This window comes from Triturus cristatus, chromosome 5_2 (assembly GCF_964204655.1).
Source record: "Triturus cristatus chromosome 5_2, aTriCri1.1, whole genome shotgun sequence".
In the NCBI taxonomy this organism is placed as follows: domain Eukaryota; kingdom Metazoa; phylum Chordata; class Amphibia; order Caudata; family Salamandridae; genus Triturus; species Triturus cristatus.
The window spans coordinates 5704240-5721068 of NC_140588.1; positions in this window are offsets into that span (position 1 = coordinate 5704240).

A 16829-nucleotide genomic window follows, 5' to 3' on the forward strand; every position below is an offset into this window, starting at 1 on the left:
GTCAGTCAGTCAGTGAGTCAGTCAGTGAAAGTGAGTGAGTCAGTGAGTCAGTCAGGGAGTGAGTGAGTCAGTCAGTGAGAGTGAGTCAGCCAGTGAGAGTGAGTGAGTCAGTCATTCAGTGAGAGTGAGTCAGTCTATGAGAGTGAGTCAGTCAGTGAGAGTGAGTCAGTCAGTGAGAATGAGTCAGTCAGTGAGAGTGAGTCAGTCAGTCAGTGAGAGTGAGTCAGTCAGTGAGTCAGTGAGAGTGAGTCAGTCAGTCAGTGAGAGTCTGTCAGTCAGTCAGTGAGAGTCAGTCAGTGAGTGAGTCAGTCAGTGAGTGACTCAGTCAGTCAGTGAGAGTGAGTGAGTCAGTCAGAGAGGCAGTGAGTCAGTCAGTGAGAGTGAGTGAGTCAGTCAGTGAGAGTGAGTGAGTCAGTCAGTGAGAGCTGATTGAGTCAGTCAGAGTCAGTCAGTCAGTGAGAGTGACTAAGTCAGTGAGAGTGAGTCAGTCAGTGAGTCAGTCAGTGAGAGTGAGTCAGTAAGTCAGTGAGTGTGAGTGAGTGAGTCAGTCAGTGAGTCAATCAGTGAGAGTGAGTGAGTGAATGAGGGAGTCAGTCAGTGAGTCAGTCAGAGAGTGAGTCAGTCAAAGTGAGTGTCAGTCAGTGTGAGTGAGTCAGTCAGTGAGAGTGAGTGAGTCAGTCAGAGTCAGTCAGTCAGTGAGAGTCAGTCAGTCAGTGAGTCAGTCAGTCAGTGAGAGGGAGTCAGTCAGTGTGAGTGAGTCAGTCAGTGAGTCAGTCAGTCGGAGTGAGTGAGTCAGTGAGTCAGTGAGTGAGTCAGTCAGTGAGAGTCAGTGAGTCAGTCAGTGAGTCAGTGAGAGTGAGTCAGTCAGTGAGTCAGTCAGTGAGAGTGAGTCAGTCAGTCAGTCAGTGTGAGTGAGACAGTCAGTTAGTGAGAGTGAGTAAGTCAGTGAGAGTCAGTCAGTCAGTGAGTGAGTCAGTCAGTCAGTGAGTGAGTCAGTCAGTCAGTGAGAGTCAGTCAGTGAGTGAGAGTGAGTGAGTCAGTCAGTGAGTCAGTCAGAGATAGTGAGTGAGTCAGTCAGTGAGAGTGAGTCAGTCAGTGAGTCAGTCAGTGAGAGTCAGTGAGTCAGTCAGTGAGTCAGTCAGTGAGAATGAGTCAGTCAGTGAATCAGTCAGTGAGAGTGAGTGAGTCAGTCAGTGAGAGTGAGTCAGTCAGTGAGTCAGTCAGTGAGAGTCAGTGAGTCAGTCAGTGAGTCAGTCAGTGAGAATGAGTCAGTCAGTGAATCAGTCAGTGAGAGTGAGTGAGTCAGTCAGTGAGAGTGAGTGAGTGAGTCAGTCAGTGAGACTGAGTCAGTCAGTGAGACTGAGTCAGTCAGTGAGTCAGTCAGTCAGTCATTGAGAGTGAGTGAGTCAGTGAGTCAGTCAGACATTGAGTGAGTCAGTCAGTGTGAGTGAATGAGTCAGTCAGAGATAGTAAGTGAGTCAGTCAGTGAGAGTGAGTCAGTCAATGAGTCAGTCAGTCAGTGAGAGTGAGTGAGGCAGTCAGTCAGTGAGTCAGTCAGTGAGAGTGAGTCAGTCAGTGAGTGAGTCAGAGAGTGAGTGAGTCAGTCAGTGAGAGTGAGTCAGTCAGTGAGAGTGAGTGAGTCAGTCATTCAGTGAGAGTGAGTCAGTCAGTGAGAGTGAGTCAGTCAGTAAGAGTGAGTCAGTCAGTGAGAATGAGTCAGTCAGTGAGAGTGAGTCAGTCAGTGAGAGTGAGTCAGTCAGTGAGAGTGAGTCAGTCAGTGAGTCAGTGAGAGTGAGTCAGTCAGTCAGTGAGAGTCTGTCAGTCAGTCAGTGAGAGTCAGTCAATGAGTGAGTCAGTCAGTGAGTCAGTCAGTGAGTCAGTCAGTGTGAGTGAGTCATTCAGTGAAAGTGAGTCAGTCAGTCGGAGTGAGTCAGTCAGTGAGAGTGAGTCAGTCAGTCAGTTTGAGTGAGTCAGTCAGTGAAAGTGAGTCAGTCAGTGGGAGTGAGTCAGTCAGTGAGAGAGAGTCAGTCAGTCAGTGAGAGTGAGTGAGTCAGTCAGTCAGTCAGTGAGAGTGAGTCAGTCAGTCAGTGAGAGTGAGTGAGTGAGTCAGTCAGTGAGAGTGAGTCAGTCAGTGAGAGTGAGCCAGTCAGTGAGAATGAGTCAGTCAGTCAGTGAGAGTGAATAAGTCAGTCAGTGAGAGGGACTCAGTCAGTGTGAGTGAGTCAGTCAGTGAGTCACTCAGTCACTGAGAGTGAGTGAGGCAGTCAGTCAGTGAGTCAGTCAGTGAGAGTGAGTGAGTGAGTCAGTCAGTCAGAGAGCGAGTGAGTCAGTCCGTGTGAGTGAGTGAGTCAGTCAGTGTGAGTGAGTCAGTCAGTCAGAGAGAGTGAGTGAGTCAGTCAGTGTGATTGAGTGAGTCAGTCAGAGAGAGTAAGTCATTCAGTGAGAGTGAGTGAGTCAGTGAATCAGTCAGTGAGAGTGAGTCAGTCAGTCTGTCAGTCAGTCAGTTAGTCAGTCAGTGAGAGTGAGTGAGGGAGTCAGTCAGTGAGTGAGTCAGTGAGTCAGTCAGAGAGTGAGTCAGTCAGATTGAGTGTCAGTCAGTATGAGTGAGTGAGTCAGTCAGTGAAAGTGAGTCAGTCAGTGACAGTGAGTGAGTCAAAGTCAGTCAGTCAGTGAGAGTTAGTGAGTGAGTCAGTGAGAGTGAGTGAGTCAGTGAGAGTGAGAGTGAGTAAGTCAGTGAGAGTGAGTGAGTCAGTGAGAATGAGTCAGTCAGTCAGTGAGAAGGAGTCAGTCACTGAGAGTGAGTCAGTCAGTGACACTGAGTCAGTCAGTCAGTAAGTGAGTCAGTCAGTGAGAGTGAGTGAGTCAATGAGTCAGTCAGAGAGTGAGTGAGTCAGAGATAGTGAGTGAGTCAGTCAGAGATAGAGAGTGAGTCAATCAGTGAGAGTGAGTGAGTCAGTCAGTAAGTCAGTGAAAGTGAGAAAGTCAGTGAGTCAGTCAGAGAGTGAGTGAGTCAGTCAGTAAGAGTGAGTCAGTCAGTGAGAGTGAGTGAGTCAGTGAGAGTGAGTCAGTCAGTGAGAGTGAGTCAGTCAGTGAGAATGAGTCAGTCAGTGAGAGTGAGTCAGTCAGTCAGTGAGAGTGAGTCAGGCAGTGAGTCAGTGAGAGTGAGTCAGTCAGTCAGTGAGAGTCTGTCAATCAGTCAGTGAGAGTCAGTCAGTGAGTCAGTCAGTCAGTGAGTCAGTCAGTCATTCAGTGAGAGTAAGTGAGTCAGTGAGAGTGAGTGAGTCAGTCATTCAGTGAGAGTGAGTCAGTCAGTGAGAATGAGTCAGTCAGTGAGAGTGAGTCAGTCAGTGAGAGTGAGTCAGTCAGTGAGTCAGTGAGAGTGAGTCAGTCAGTCAGTGAGAGTCTGTCAGTCAGTCAGTGAGAGTCAGTCAGTGAGTGAGTCAGTCAGTGAGTCAGTCAGTCAGACAGTGAGAGTGAGTGAGTCAATCAGTCAGTCAGAGAGTGAGTCAGTCAGAGTGAGTGTCAGTCAGTATGAGTGAGTGAGTCAGTCAGTGAAAGTGAGTTAGTCAGTGACAGTGAGTGAGTCAGAGTCACTTAGTCAGTGAGAGTTAGTGAGTGAGTCAGTCAGTGAGAGCGAGTGAGTCAGTGAGAGTGAGTGAGTCAGTGAGAGTGAGTCAGTCAGTCAGTGAGAAGGAGTCAGTCAGTGAGAGTGAGTCAGACAGTGAGACTGAATCAGTCAGTCAGTGAGTGAGTCAGTCGGTCAGTGAGAGTGAGTGAGTCAATGAGTCAGTCAGAGAGTGAGTGAGTCAGAGATAGTGAGTGAGTCAGTCAGAGATAGTGAGTGAGTCAGTCAGTGAGAGTGAGTCAGTCAGTGAGTCAGTCAGTCAGTGAGTCAGTCAGTGAAAGTGAGTGAGTCAGTGAGTCAGTCAGGGAGTGAGTGAGTCAGTCAGTGAGAGTGAGTCAGCCAGTGAGAGTGAGTGAGTCAGTCATTCAGTGAGAGTGAGTCAGTCTATGAGAGTGAGTCAGTCAGTGAGAGTGAGTCAGTCAGTCAGTGAGAGTGAGTCAGTCAGTGAGTCAGTGAGAGTGAGTCAGTCAGTCAGTGAGAGTCTGTCAGTCAGTCAGTGAGAGTCAGTCAGTGAGTAAGTCAGTCAGTGAGTGACTCAGTCAGTCAGTGAGAGTGAGTGAGTCAGTGAGTCAGTCAGAGAGGCAGTGAGTCAGTCAGTGAGAGTGAGTGAGTCAGTCAGTGAGAGTGAGTGAGTCAGTCAGTGAGAGCTGATTGAGTCAGTCAGAGTCAGTCAGTCAGTGAGAGTGACTAAGTCAGTCAGTCAGTGAGAGTGAGTCAGTCAGTGAGTCAGTCAGTGAGAGTGAGTCAGTAAGTCAGTGAGTGTGAGTGAGTGAGTCAGTCAGTGAGTCAATCAGTGAGAGTGAGTGAGTGAATGAGGGAGTCAGTCAGTGAGTCAGTCAGAGAGTGAGTCAGTCAAAGTGAGTGTCAGTCAGTGTGAGTGAGTCAGTCAGTGAGAGTGAGTGAGTCAGTCAGAGTCAGTCAGTCCGTGAGAGTCAGTCAGTCAGTGAGTCAGTCAGTCAGTGAGAGGGAGTCAGTCAGTGTGAGTGAGTCAGTCAGTGAGTCAGTCAGTCGGAGTGAGTGAGTCAGTGAGTCAGTGAGTGAGTCAGTCAGTGGGAGTCAGTGAGTCAGTCAGTGAGTCAGTGAGAGTGAGTCAGTCAGTGAGTCAGTCAGTGAGAGTGAGTCAGTCAGTCAGTCAGTGTGAGTGAGACAGTCAGTTAGTGAGAGTGAGTAAGTCAGTGAGAGTCAGTCAGTCAGTGAGTGAGTCAGTCAGTCAGTGAGTGAGTCAGTCAGTCAGTGAGAGTCAGTCAGTCAGTGAGAGTGAGTGAGTCAGTCAGTGAGTCAGTCAGAGATAGTGAGTGAGTCAGTCAGTGAGAGTGAGTCAGTCAGTGAGTCAGTCAGTGAGAGTCAGTGAGTCAGTCAGTGAGTCAGTCAGTTAGAATGAGTCAGTCAGTGAATCAGTCAGTGAGAGTGAGTGAGTCAGTCAGTGAGAGTGAGTGAGTGAGTCAGTCAGTGAGACTGAGTCAGTCAGTGAGACTGAGTCAGTCAGTGAGTCAGTCAGTCAGTCATTGAGAGTGAGTGAGTCAGTGAGTCAGTCAGACATTGAGTGAGTCAGTCAGTGTGAGTGAATGAGTCAGTCAGAGATAGTAAGTGAGTCAGTCAGTGAGAGTGAGTCAGTCAATGAGTCAGTCAGTCAGTGAGAGTGAGTGAGGCAGTCAGTCAGTGAGTCAGTCAGTGAGAGTGAGTCAGTCAGTCAGTGAGTCAGAGAGTGAGTGAGTCAGTCAGTGAGAGTGAGTCAGTCAGTGAGAGTGAGTGAGTCAGTCATTCAGTGAGAGTGAGTCAGTCAGTGAGAGTGAGTCAGTCAGTGAGAATGAGTCAGTCAGTGAGAGTGAGTCAGTCAGTGAGAGTGAGTCAGTCAGTGAGAGTGAGTCAGTCAGTGAGTCAGTGAGAGTGAGTCAGTCAGTCAGTGAGAGTCTGTCAGTCAGTCAGTGAGAGTCAGTCAATGAGTGAGTCAGTCAGTGAGTCAGTCAGTGAGTCAGTCAGTGTGAGTGAGTCAGTCAGTGAAAGTGAGTCAGTCAGTCGGAGTGAGTCAGTCAGTGAGAGTGAGTCAGTCAGTCAGTGTGAGTGAGTCAGTCAGTGAAAGTGAGTCAGTCAGTGGGAGTGAGTCAGTCAGTGAGAGAGAGTCAGTCAGTCAGTGAGAGTGAGTGAGTGAGTCAGTCAGTCAGTGAGAGTGAGTCAGTCAGTCAGTGAGAGTGAGTCAGTCAGTCAGTCAGTGAGAGTGAGTCAGTCAGTGAGAGTGAGCCAGTCAGTGAGAATGAGTCAGTCAGTCAGTGAGAGTGAATAAGTCTGTCAGTGAGAGGGACTCAGTCAGTGTGAGTGAGTCAGTCAGTGAGTCACTCAGTCACTGAGAGTGAGTGTGGCAGTCAGTCAGTGAGTCAGTCAGTGAGAGTGAGTGAGTGAGTGAGTGAGTGAGTCAGTCAGAGAGTGAGTGAGTCAGTCCGTGTGAGTGAGTGAGTCAGTAAGTGTGAGTGAGTGAGTCAGTCAGTGTGAGTGAGTCAGTCAGTCAGAGAGAGTGAGTCAGTCAGTGTGATTGAGTGAGTCAGTCAGAGAGAGTAAGTCATTCAGTGAGAGTGAGTGAGTCAGTGAATCAGTCAGTGAGAGTGAGTCAGTCAGTCTGTCAGTCAGTCAGTTAGTCAGTCAGTGAGAGTGAGTGAGGGAGTCAGTCAGTGAGTGAGTCAGTGAGTCAGTCAGAGAGTGAGTCAGTCAGAGTGAGTATCAGTCAGTATGAGTGAGTCAGTCAGTCAGTGAAAGTGAGTCAGTCAGTGACAGTGAGTGAGTCAAAGTCAGTCAGTCAGTGAGAGTTAGTGAGTGAGTCAGTGAGAGTGAGTGAGTCAGTGAGAGTGAGAGTGAGTAAGTCAGTGAGAGTGAGTGAGTCAGTGAGAATGAGTCAGTCAGTCAGTGAGAAGGAGTCAGTCAGTGAGAGTGAGTCAGTCAGTGAGAGTGAGTCAGTCAGTGAGAGTGAGTCAGTCAGTGAGTCAGTGAGAGTGAGTCAGTCAGTCAGTGAGAGTCTGTCAGTCAGTCAGTGAGAGTCAGTCAATGAGTGAGTCAGTCAGTGAGTCAGTCAGTGAGTCAGTCAGTGTGAGTGAGTCAGTCAGTGAAAGTGAGTCAGTCAGTCGGAGTGAGTCAGTCAGTGAGAGTGAGTCAGTCAGTCAGTGTGAGTGAGTCAGTCAGTGAAAGTGAGTCAGTCAGTGGGAGTGAGTCAGTCAGTGAGAGAGAGTCAGTCAGTCAGTGAGAGTGAGTGAGTCAGTCAGTCAGTCAGTGAGAGTGAGTCAGTCAGTCAGTGAGAGTGAGTGAGTGAGTCAGTCAGTGAGAGTGAGTCAGTCAGTGAGAGTGAGCCAGTCAGTGAGAATCAGTCAGTCAGTCAGTGAGAGTGAATAAGTCAGTCAGTGAGAGGGACTCAGTCAGTGTGAGTGAGTCAGTCAGTGAGTCACTCAGTCACTGAGAGTGAGTGAGGCAGTCAGTCAGTGAGTCAGTCAGTGAGAGTGAGTGAGTGAGTGAGTCAGTCAGAGAGTGAGTGAGTCAGTCCGTGTGAGTGAGTGAGTCAGTAAGTGTGAGTGAGTGAGTCAGTCAGTGTGAGTGAGTCAGTCAGTCAGAGAGAGTGAGTGAGTCAGTCAGTGTGATTGAGTGAGTCAGTCAGAGAGAGTAAGTCATTCAGTGAGAGTGAGTGAGTCAGTGAATCAGTCAGTGAGAGTGAGTCAGTCAGTCTGTCAGTCAGTCAGTTAGTCAGTCAGTGAGAGTGAGTGAGGGATTCAGTCAGTGAGTGAGTCAGTGAGTCAGTCAGAGAGTGAGTCAGTCAGAGTGAGTGTCAGTCAGTATGAGTGAGTGAGTCAGTCAGTGAAAGTGAGTCAGTCAGTGACAGTGAGTGAGTCAAAGTCAGTCAGTCAGTGAGAGTTAGTGAGTGAGTCAGTGAGAGTGAGTGAGTCAGTGAGAGTGAGAGTGAGTAAGTCAGTGAGAGTGAGTGAGTCAGTGAGAATTAGTCAGTCAATCAGTGAGAAGGAGTCAGTCACTGAGAGTGAGTCAGTCAGTGACACTGAGTCAGTCAGTCAGTAAGTGAGTCAGTCAGTGAGAGTGAGTGAGTCAATGAGTCAGTCAGAGAGTGAGTGAGTCAGAGATAGTGAGTGAGTCAGTCAGAGATAGAGAGTGAGTCAATCAGTGAGAGTGAGTGAGTCAGTCAGTCAGTCAGTGAAAGTGAGAAAGTCAGTGAGTCAGTCAGAGAGTGAGTGAGTCAGTCAGTAAGAGTGAGTCAGTCAGTGAGAGTGAGTGAGTCAGTGAGAGTGAGTCAGTCAGTGAGAGTGAGTCAGTCAGTGAGAATGAGTCAGTCAGTGAGAGTGAGTCAGTCAGTCAGTGAGTGAGTCAGTCAGTCAGTGAGAGTCAGTCAGTCAGTGAGAGTGAGTGAGTCAGTCAGTGAGTCAGTCAGAGATAGTGAGTGAGTCAGTCAGTGAGAGTGAGTCAGTCAGTGAGTCAGTCAGTGAGAGTCAGTGAGTCAGTCAGTGAGTCAGTCAGTGAGAATGAGTCAGTCAGTGAATCAGTCAGTGAGAGTGAGTGAGTCAGTCAGTGAGAGTGAGTGAGTGAGTCAGTCAGTGAGACTGAGTCAGTCAGTGAGACTGAGTCAGTCAGTGAGTCAGTCAGTCAGTCATTGAGAGTGAGTGAGTCAGTGAGTCAGTCAGACATTGAGTGAGTCAGTCAGTGTGAGTGAATGAGTCAGTCAGAGATAGTAAGTGAGTCAGTCAGTGAGAGTGAGTCAGTCAATGAGTCAGTCAGTCAGTGAGAGTGAGTGAGGCAGTCAGTCAGTGAGTCAGTCAGTGAGAGTGAGTCAGTCAGTGAGTGAGTCAGAGAGTGAGTGAGTCAGTCAGTGAGAGTGAGTCAGTCGGTGAGAGTGAGTGAGTCAGTCATTCAGTGAGAGTGAGTCAGTCAGTGAGAGTGAGTCAGTCAGTGGGAGTGAGTGAGTCAGTCAGTGAGAGTGAGTCAGTCAGTGAGAGTGAGTCAGTCAGTGAGAGTGAGTCAGTCAGTGAGTCAGTGAGAGTGAGTCAGTCAGTCAGTGAGAGTCTGTCAGTCAGTCAGTGAGAGTCAGTCAATGAGTGAGTCAGTCAGTGAGTCAGTCAGTGAGTCAGTCAGTGTGAGTGAGTCAGTCAGTGAAAGTGAGTCAGTCAGTCGGAGTGAGTCAGTCAGTGAGAGTGAGTCAGTCAGTCAGTGTGAGTGAGTCAGTCAGTGAAAGTGAGTCAGTCAGTGGGAGTGAGTCAGTCAGTGAGAGTGAGTCAGTCAGTCAGTGAGAGTGAGTGAGTCAGTCAGTCAGTCAGTGAGAGTGAGTCAGTCAGTCAGTGAGAGTGAGTGAGTGAGTCAGTCAGTGAGAGTGAGTCAGTCAGTGAGAGTGAGCCAGTCAGTGAGAATGAGTCAGTCAGTCAGTGAGAGTGAATAAGTCAGTCAGTGAGAGGGACTCAGTCAGTGTGAGTGAGTCAGTCAGTGAGTCACTCAGTCACTGAGAGTGAGTGAGGCAGTCAGTCAGTGAGTCAGTCAGTGAGAGTGAGTGAGTGAGTGAGTCAGTCAGAGAGTGAGTGAGTCAGTCCGTGTGAGTGAGTGAGTCAGTAAGTGTGAGTGAGTGAGTCAGTCAGTGTGAGTGAGTCAGTCAGTCAGAGAGAGTGAGTGAGTCAGTCAGTGTGATTGAGTGAGTCAGTCAGAGAGAGTAAGTCATTCAGTGAGAGTGAGTGAGTCAGTGAATCAGTCAGTGAGAGTGAGTGAGTCAGTCTGTCAGTCAGTCAGTTAGTCAGTCAGTGAGAGTGAGTGAGGGAGTCAGTCAGTGAGTGAGTCAGTGAATCAGTCAGAGAGTGAGTCAGTCAGAGTGAGTGTCAGTCAGTATGAGTGAGTAAGTGAGTCACTGAAAGTGAGTCAGTCAGTGACAGTGAGTGAGTAAAAGTCAGTCAGTCAGTGAGAGTTAGTGAGTGAGTCAGTGAGAGTGAGTGAGTCAGTGAGAGTGAGAGTGAGTAAGTCAGTGAGAGTGAGTGAGTCAGTGAGAATGAGTCAGTCAGTCAGTGAGAAGGAGTCAGTCAGTGAGAGTGAGTCAGTCAGTGAGAATGAGTCAGTCAGTGAGAGTGAGTCAGTCAGTGAGAGTGAGTCAGTCAGTGAGAGTGAGTCAGTCAGTGAGTCAGTGAGAGTGAGTCAGTCAGTCAGTGAGAGTCTGTCAGTCAGTCAGTGAGAGTCAGTCAGTGAGTGAGTCAGTCAGTGAGTCAGTCAGTCAGACAGTGAGAGTGAGTGAGTCAATGATGTGAGAAGTTGGCCTGATATGTAGTGCTCACTATTCTAGTGATCACTGTGTATCATTCCAAACGACTCTTATTGATGATTGGTTGTAAGTCAACCTTATAGACCAGCTATCCTAGTAGCGTGGATACGAGCAGTCTTTAGGCTAAACTCTAGAGGGCGTGTTAAGCCAGCTGTTTACCATCACATATACCCCTTGAACACCAAGTGAAAGGACACCACACAAGTTGTTATGAAAATAAAAGGATATTTATTTATAACAAGACTACCCTGGCTCTTTATGAGTCAGGGAGCTAAGCACACTACAAAACTCTTAGGAAAATACTTCAGTTGCACAATTTACACAAATGCCCGAGGGGCACGAGAAACCATCTACACTAACAGTGAAATGCGAATGGTTAGAGTCTGGAGGTACTGATTCCGGAGTGATCCGATCAGTGGGACTAAACGAAAAAGGAACTGGACACTTGTAGAGCGAACCTGCGATGGAGCACCGAGATGCTCGAGTTACCTAGCCCGGAGGCTGCGGCTGCGTGAAGTTCGGCAAGATGTCGGGAGTCCTCGTGTAGTCTCAGGAGCCTGAAAGAAGAAGTTGCTGGCAGGCGACCAGTGACGATGTTCAGAGCGATCCAAGCCTGGATCGGTGATGAAGGAAACCTGAAAGCAGAGGGGACTCAGTTCTCAACCGCTAGCCAGCGATCGTGTGGGTACCAGGAGGGTACCGGCTGAAGTCACCTCGACCAGGTGAGTGGGTGACGTCGGACTCGGCTGTTCCTCGGGCCAGGAGGCGCGGCGGCGACCAGGATGGAGGGCGAGCTGTCCCACGAAGGTGTCTGCTGTCGATGATGCTGGGCCCAGGCAGGGGCAGCGGATCTTGGCAGTGGCAACCCAAGCGGGGGCGTCAAGATGGCGTCGGGAGGGGACCAGGAGGGTCCGTGGTACTCCTCTGTTGAAGGGGAGCAAGAGCCAGTCTGGAGCAACCAGACTAGTGATGAAACAATCGTGGTGCGTCGTGAAGAGGGCCACAAGCCGGTCGGCAAGTGGTCGAACAACGCGGTGAACAGCAAGGAGCGGAAGGGCCCCCACGCAGATCTCGGGGATGCTGGGGAGGCAGACTTCGATGCTGGAGCTGCTCAGGGTTAGGGCTTCTCAAACCCTAGGTGCACTCACTTGAGGGTCCCTCAGTGGGCGTGCTAGATAAGCGTCATGCAGGTTCTGAAGATAGCCGGTCCCGCAGGTCTCGTCACAACTACGTCTCTCAGCTGGGCTGATGAGGTAGGTAAAAGGTCAGAGATGGCAGGGAACTCGGGTCTCGTCGAGCTGGGCAGTCTTGATCCGTAGGAGAGACTTACAGCAAACCGCAAGCGCTTAGATGGTGCCTGCTGGTGCAGGGTGGCTACTCCTTAGCCACAAGGGAGAGTCTTCAGAAATAGTCAAGAGTTCCTTTCGTGGAAAGTGGTTCGTGATTCGGAGTTATCCGATTATCTGATTATCCAATTTGGGAAGGGGACTCGCTCCTACCTTTATTCTAAGAAAAGGGGCTGGCCCGTGACTAGGTTCTACCTATGGGTGGAGCCAGGAGGGGGGTGGTTACACCCCTAACCTTTGTCCGGCTTCGCGCCAGCTCAGGGGCTGGTGTGCCCCCGAAACTGGTTTGAGCCGGGCTATGCACAGTGAGCACCGGGGTGCCACTTGCAGTCACCTTCCTTTCAGCCCTGCCTACCTGGGATACACAAACCCTGTCTGGGACGGTGCTAACACCGCCCTCGACAGGAAACCCTTTGTCCAAGCTCCCCTTGCTGGAAGGTCCCCCAGCAGCAGGAGGTCAGACTTGTGTCTGGTGGCAGCATCCATTTTGTGATGCTGAGGCTTGAGTCAACTTTAACCGGGGTTCAAGGTTACTTCCATGTCGTGTCCCTCTAAAAGGGGGGAATGCTAACCCCGTCACCAGGACTGGCGAGGGGTTTGTATTCCCATTCGTATGACACCTTACTCGACATGTGTAGGTGATGTGAGGCCAAAGTTAGCAAATAACCGCCAGGATTATAATGCATTAAAAGTAGTTGGCCCGCGTCACCATGGAACGGCTATTAGGACTTGGTTCCGCAAGCCGTCGACGGGCTCAGCTCGCGCCAGAGCACCGTCCCACATGATTCCCTGCACTCTGCCTTCAGGATTGATAAGGCCTGCTATAGGAGTGACTGATAGGAATCCATGTGTCCATTTTAGGGTTTAGGTGTAGGAATACTACACCTACAGCAACGGGTGATTACACCACGTGGCCCCAGCTGTCGTGCAGCCAGTTGTGTCAGATTTGGGCGGCCATTCCAGGGGTGGCATAATACATGCTTCAGCCCCAGGTAGGCCCTGGGTACACCGATGCCCTGGATACCTGTGGTATGCTGAGACAGGGACTGACAAGGCGGCCCAGTTCCAATTAGTGGATGCACCTAATGTACATGTGTGTTAATTTCGAGAGAGAACAGCTAGGCTGTGGGTCTGATTGGCAGGCCCACAGCCGGGGAAAGTCGTAAACCAATGAAGCAAAAGCAAAAAATCTGGGTGATCATAGGATTGCAGACCCTACTCTCCTACATGACCCCCCCCCAAACTTCGGGACAATAAGCTAACCTTGACCAGGTGAGTCTTCTTGCTCTAAGTGGAAATACCTGGTGAGCCCATCTGCATTGCCATGATCAGTGCCAGGTCTATGCTCCACTGTGAAGTCCATCCCCTGTAGGGAAATGGACCACCTAAGTAGTTTGGGGTTTTCACCCTTCATTTGATTTAGCCACAAGAGGGGCTTATGGTCGGTCTGAATCTTGAAGTGAGTGCCAAACAAGTATGGCCTCAACTTCTTCAGGGCCCAAACCACAGCAAAGGCCTCCCTCTCAATAGCTGACCAATTCTTCTCTCTGGGGGTCAGCCTCCTGCTAATAAAAGCTATGGGCTGGTCATGACCATCAAAATTCAGTTGCGATAGAACAGCTCCCACACCCAGCTCCGAAGCGTCTGTTTGGACAATGAATGGTTTGGAGTAGTCTGGACTCTTTAGGATAGGTGCTGTGCACATGGCCTGCTTCAGGTCATGGAATGCCTTCTGACAGCTTGCTGTCCACTGAACTTTTTTTGGCATCTTTTTACTTGTCAGGTCGTTTAGCGGGGTCACAATGGATCCATAATTTCTGACAAATTTCCGGTAATAACCAGTCAGGCCCAAGAAAGCTCGAACCTGAGTCTGGGTGGTTGGAGGAGCCCAGTCCTGGATGGCCTGTATTTTGCTCTCCAATGGTTGAACCTGGCCTCCACCTACAAGGTGGCCCAGGTATACAACCTGTGTCTGCCCTATCTGGCACTTGGTGGCCTTGATAGTGAGGCCTGCCTTCTGCAGGGCCTCTAACACTTTCCTCAGGTGGACCAGGTGATCCTCCCAGGTGGAGCTAAAGACAGCGATATCGTCCAGATACGCCGCACAGAAGTCGTCCAACCCAGTGAGAACTCGATTCACCAGCCTTTGGAAGGTGGCAGGTGCATTTTTCAAACCAAAGGGCATTACCACGAACTGATAATGCCCACCCGGGGTAGAAAATGCTGTTTTGGGCTTGGCCTCCTCAGCTAACCTGATTTGCCAATACCCAGCTGTCAGGTCAAACGTACTTAAGTAGTTGGCCGAGGCCAACCGGTCGATAAGTTCGTCTGCTCTTGGTATCGGGTGGGCGTCAGTCTTAGTGACCGCATTGAGACCTCTGTAGTCCACGCAAAACCTCATCTCTTTCTTACCGCCCTGGGTGTGAGGTTTCGGCACGAGCACTACGGGACTAGCCCAGGGGCTGTCCGAGGGTTCAATGACTCCCAGCTCCAACATTTTCTGCACCTCTGTCTTGATGCAGTCTCTGACATGATCAGGTTGCCGATAGATTTTACTCTTTACGGGCAGACTGTCCCCAGTGTCGACCTCGTGGGTACACCACTTGGTCTGACTGGGTGTCAGAGAGAACATATGTCGAAAGGATTGAAGAACCTGTTTACAATCCTCTTGTTGATGTCCAGAGAGGCTGCCACAAAAGACAACACCATCTACTGATCCATCGTCAGGGTTCTGAGAGAGCAGGTCTGGGAGAGGGTCACTCTCCTCCTCCTGTCCCTCATCTGTGGCCATGAGCAAGCCCATGCCCTCCCTGTCGACATATGCCTTGAGCCTGTTTACATGGAGCACCCTGTGGGGGCTCCGGGGAGTTCCCAGGTCTACCAAGTAGGTGACCTCTCCCTTTTGCTCAATGATCGTGTGGGGCCCAGACCATTTGTCTTTGAGTGCTGCTGGGGCCACTGGCTCCAGCACCCACACCTTCTGTCCAGGCTGGTACACAGTCAGGACAGCCTTTTGGTCGTGCCAAGCTTTCTGTAATTCTTGGCTCGCCTCCAGGTTTTTAGACGCCTTTTCCATGTACTCCGCCATCCGCGAGCGGAGACCGAGCACATAGTCCACAATGTTTGATGCCGGCTTCCTGAGAGGTCTCTCCCATCCTTCCTTTACCAAACAAAGGGGTCCCCTTACAGGATGTCCGAACAGAAGCTCAAAAGGGCTGTAGCCAACCCCCTTCTGCGGGACCTCTCTGTAGGCGAACAAGAGGCAGGGTATCAGGACATCCCATCTCCGCCGAAGCTTTTCAGGTAGTCCGTGAATCATCCCTTTTAGGGTCCTGTTGAATCTCTCAACAAGCCCATTGCATTGTGGGTGATAGGGTGTGGTGAACTTGTAGTTGACACCACATTCCTTCCACATAGCAGTCAGATATCCCGACATGAAGTTTGCACCTCTGTCTGAGACGACCTCCTTAGGGAAGCCCACTCTGGAGAACACTCCAAGTAGGGCCCGTGCCACCACAGGTGCCGTAGTGGTCCTAAGGGGAATAGCTTCAGGATACCTGGTGGCGTGGTCCACCACCACCAGTATAAACTTGTGCCCTGATGCTGTCTGGGGTTCCATTGGTCCGACAATGTCGATCCCCACTCGTTCAAAGGGTACCCCCACCACTGGTAGTGGTATGAGGGGGGCCTTTGTCGTGCCACCTGACTTACCACTGGCTTGGCAAGTGACACAGGAGCGGCAAAACTCCTTCGTATCTTCGGACATGTGGGGCCAGTGAAAGTGTGGAACAATTCTGTCCCAAGTCTTATTCTGGCCTAAGTGACCTGCAAGGGGAATCTCGTGGGCCAAGGTGAGAAGGAAACCTCTCAGAGACAAGGGGATGACCAGCCTCCTGGTCGCACCAGGTTTGGGGTCTCTTGCCTTAGAGTACAGGAGTCCATCATCCCAGTACACTCTGTGGGTACCTGTGGCGTTCCCTGCAGCCTCAGCAGCGGCCTGCTGTCTGAGGGGTTCAAGTGAGGGGCAGTCTAACTGTGCCTTCCCCAGGTCTTCCCTGGAGGGTCCCCCTGAGCCCTGAAACTCAACCTGACCAGGTTCAAGCTCTTGCGGCTCAGTTTCCCTCAGTTCTTTAAGGTCAGCCTCCTCGGAGACTTGATCCACGACCTGGGCAAGGGGGAAGGCGAAGCCTTACCCTTACTGCTCCTTTTCTTGGAAGGTGTCTGGTCCGTTCTTCCAGGATCCAGCACCTGTTCAGTGGGGCATCTTTTGGCCTGTGACCTGGTCACAGCAAGGACATGTGCTGGCAAGCCTAACATCTCCATGTGAGTCCTCTGCTCCACTTCTGACCATTGTGACGTTTCCAAATCATTGCCCAACAGACATTCTACGGGGAGGTCTGAACTAACCACAACCTTTTTCGGGCCACTTACCCCTCCCCAGGAGAAATCAACAACTGCCATACTGTGATTGGTAGTGACGTTGCTGGCATTGGTCACTAGGTAACTGGTACCTAGCATGATCTGTCCAGGGTCCACGAAGTTAGGCGTCACCATGGTGACACTGGCACACGTGTCCCTGTAGGCCTGAGCCACTCTTCCATTTATCAAAGGTGTCTGCCTGTATTTGCCCAAAGTATTGGGACTGGCATCAGGGGACATATCCATATCCCCTGTACAGACAAGGACGGCCTGAGTGAGCGTGCCGACTAAGTCGTCACTCCCCTCGGTTCCCAAGGTTAACCCAATTAATGCCTTGGGAGGCGCACTACCACTGCTGACTGTACTAGGGGGCGCAGGTGCCTTAGGGGCTGCAGTGGTAGGAGTTTGCCCTCCTTTCTTGGTGCACTCACTAAACCAGTGAGTCTTACTTTTACAGTATTGGCACCACCTTTTTGACTGGCCTTCTTGAGTCTTCTTCTTCTGTGAAGCCTGACCCCCACCCTCTTTGGTTTGTTGGGGACCTGTCGAAGACTTCTGGTCATTTTGTTCGTTCTTGTTACCCTTTTGGTCTGCTTTCTTCTGACCACCCTGGTTCTGATTCTGGTTCTGCTTGACCCTTGTTCTGACCCATCTGTCCGCCTTCTTTCCCAATTCTTGGGGAGAGGTCAGATCCGAGTCGACAAGGTGCTGATGCAACAATTGGTTCTGACAGTTATTTAAAATCTGTTCTCGCATGATAAGATTGTACAATCCTGTGTAATCAGTAACCTTGCTACCCAGCAACCAGCCTTCCAAAGCCTTAGTGGCACAATTGACAAAGTCAGCCCAATCCTGAGACTGAATTTTCTGGGTGTCCCGGAACAGCACCCGGTACTGTTCCGTGGTTAAGCCGAACCCATCAATCAGTGTGTTCTTCAGGACTTGGTAGTTGTTAGCATCCTCAGCTCTTGTAGTGAGGAGCTTGTCCCTTCCTTTACCTTCAAAGGAAAGCCACAGTATAGCTGCCCACTGACTTGGGGGGACGCACTGGACAGTGCAGGCCCTCTCCAAGGCAGTTATCCACTTGTGGATGTCGTCCCCTTGTTTAAAGGGGGGCACTATTTTACTCAGGTGTCTAGTGTCTATACCCCTGTCTTTCTCTCTA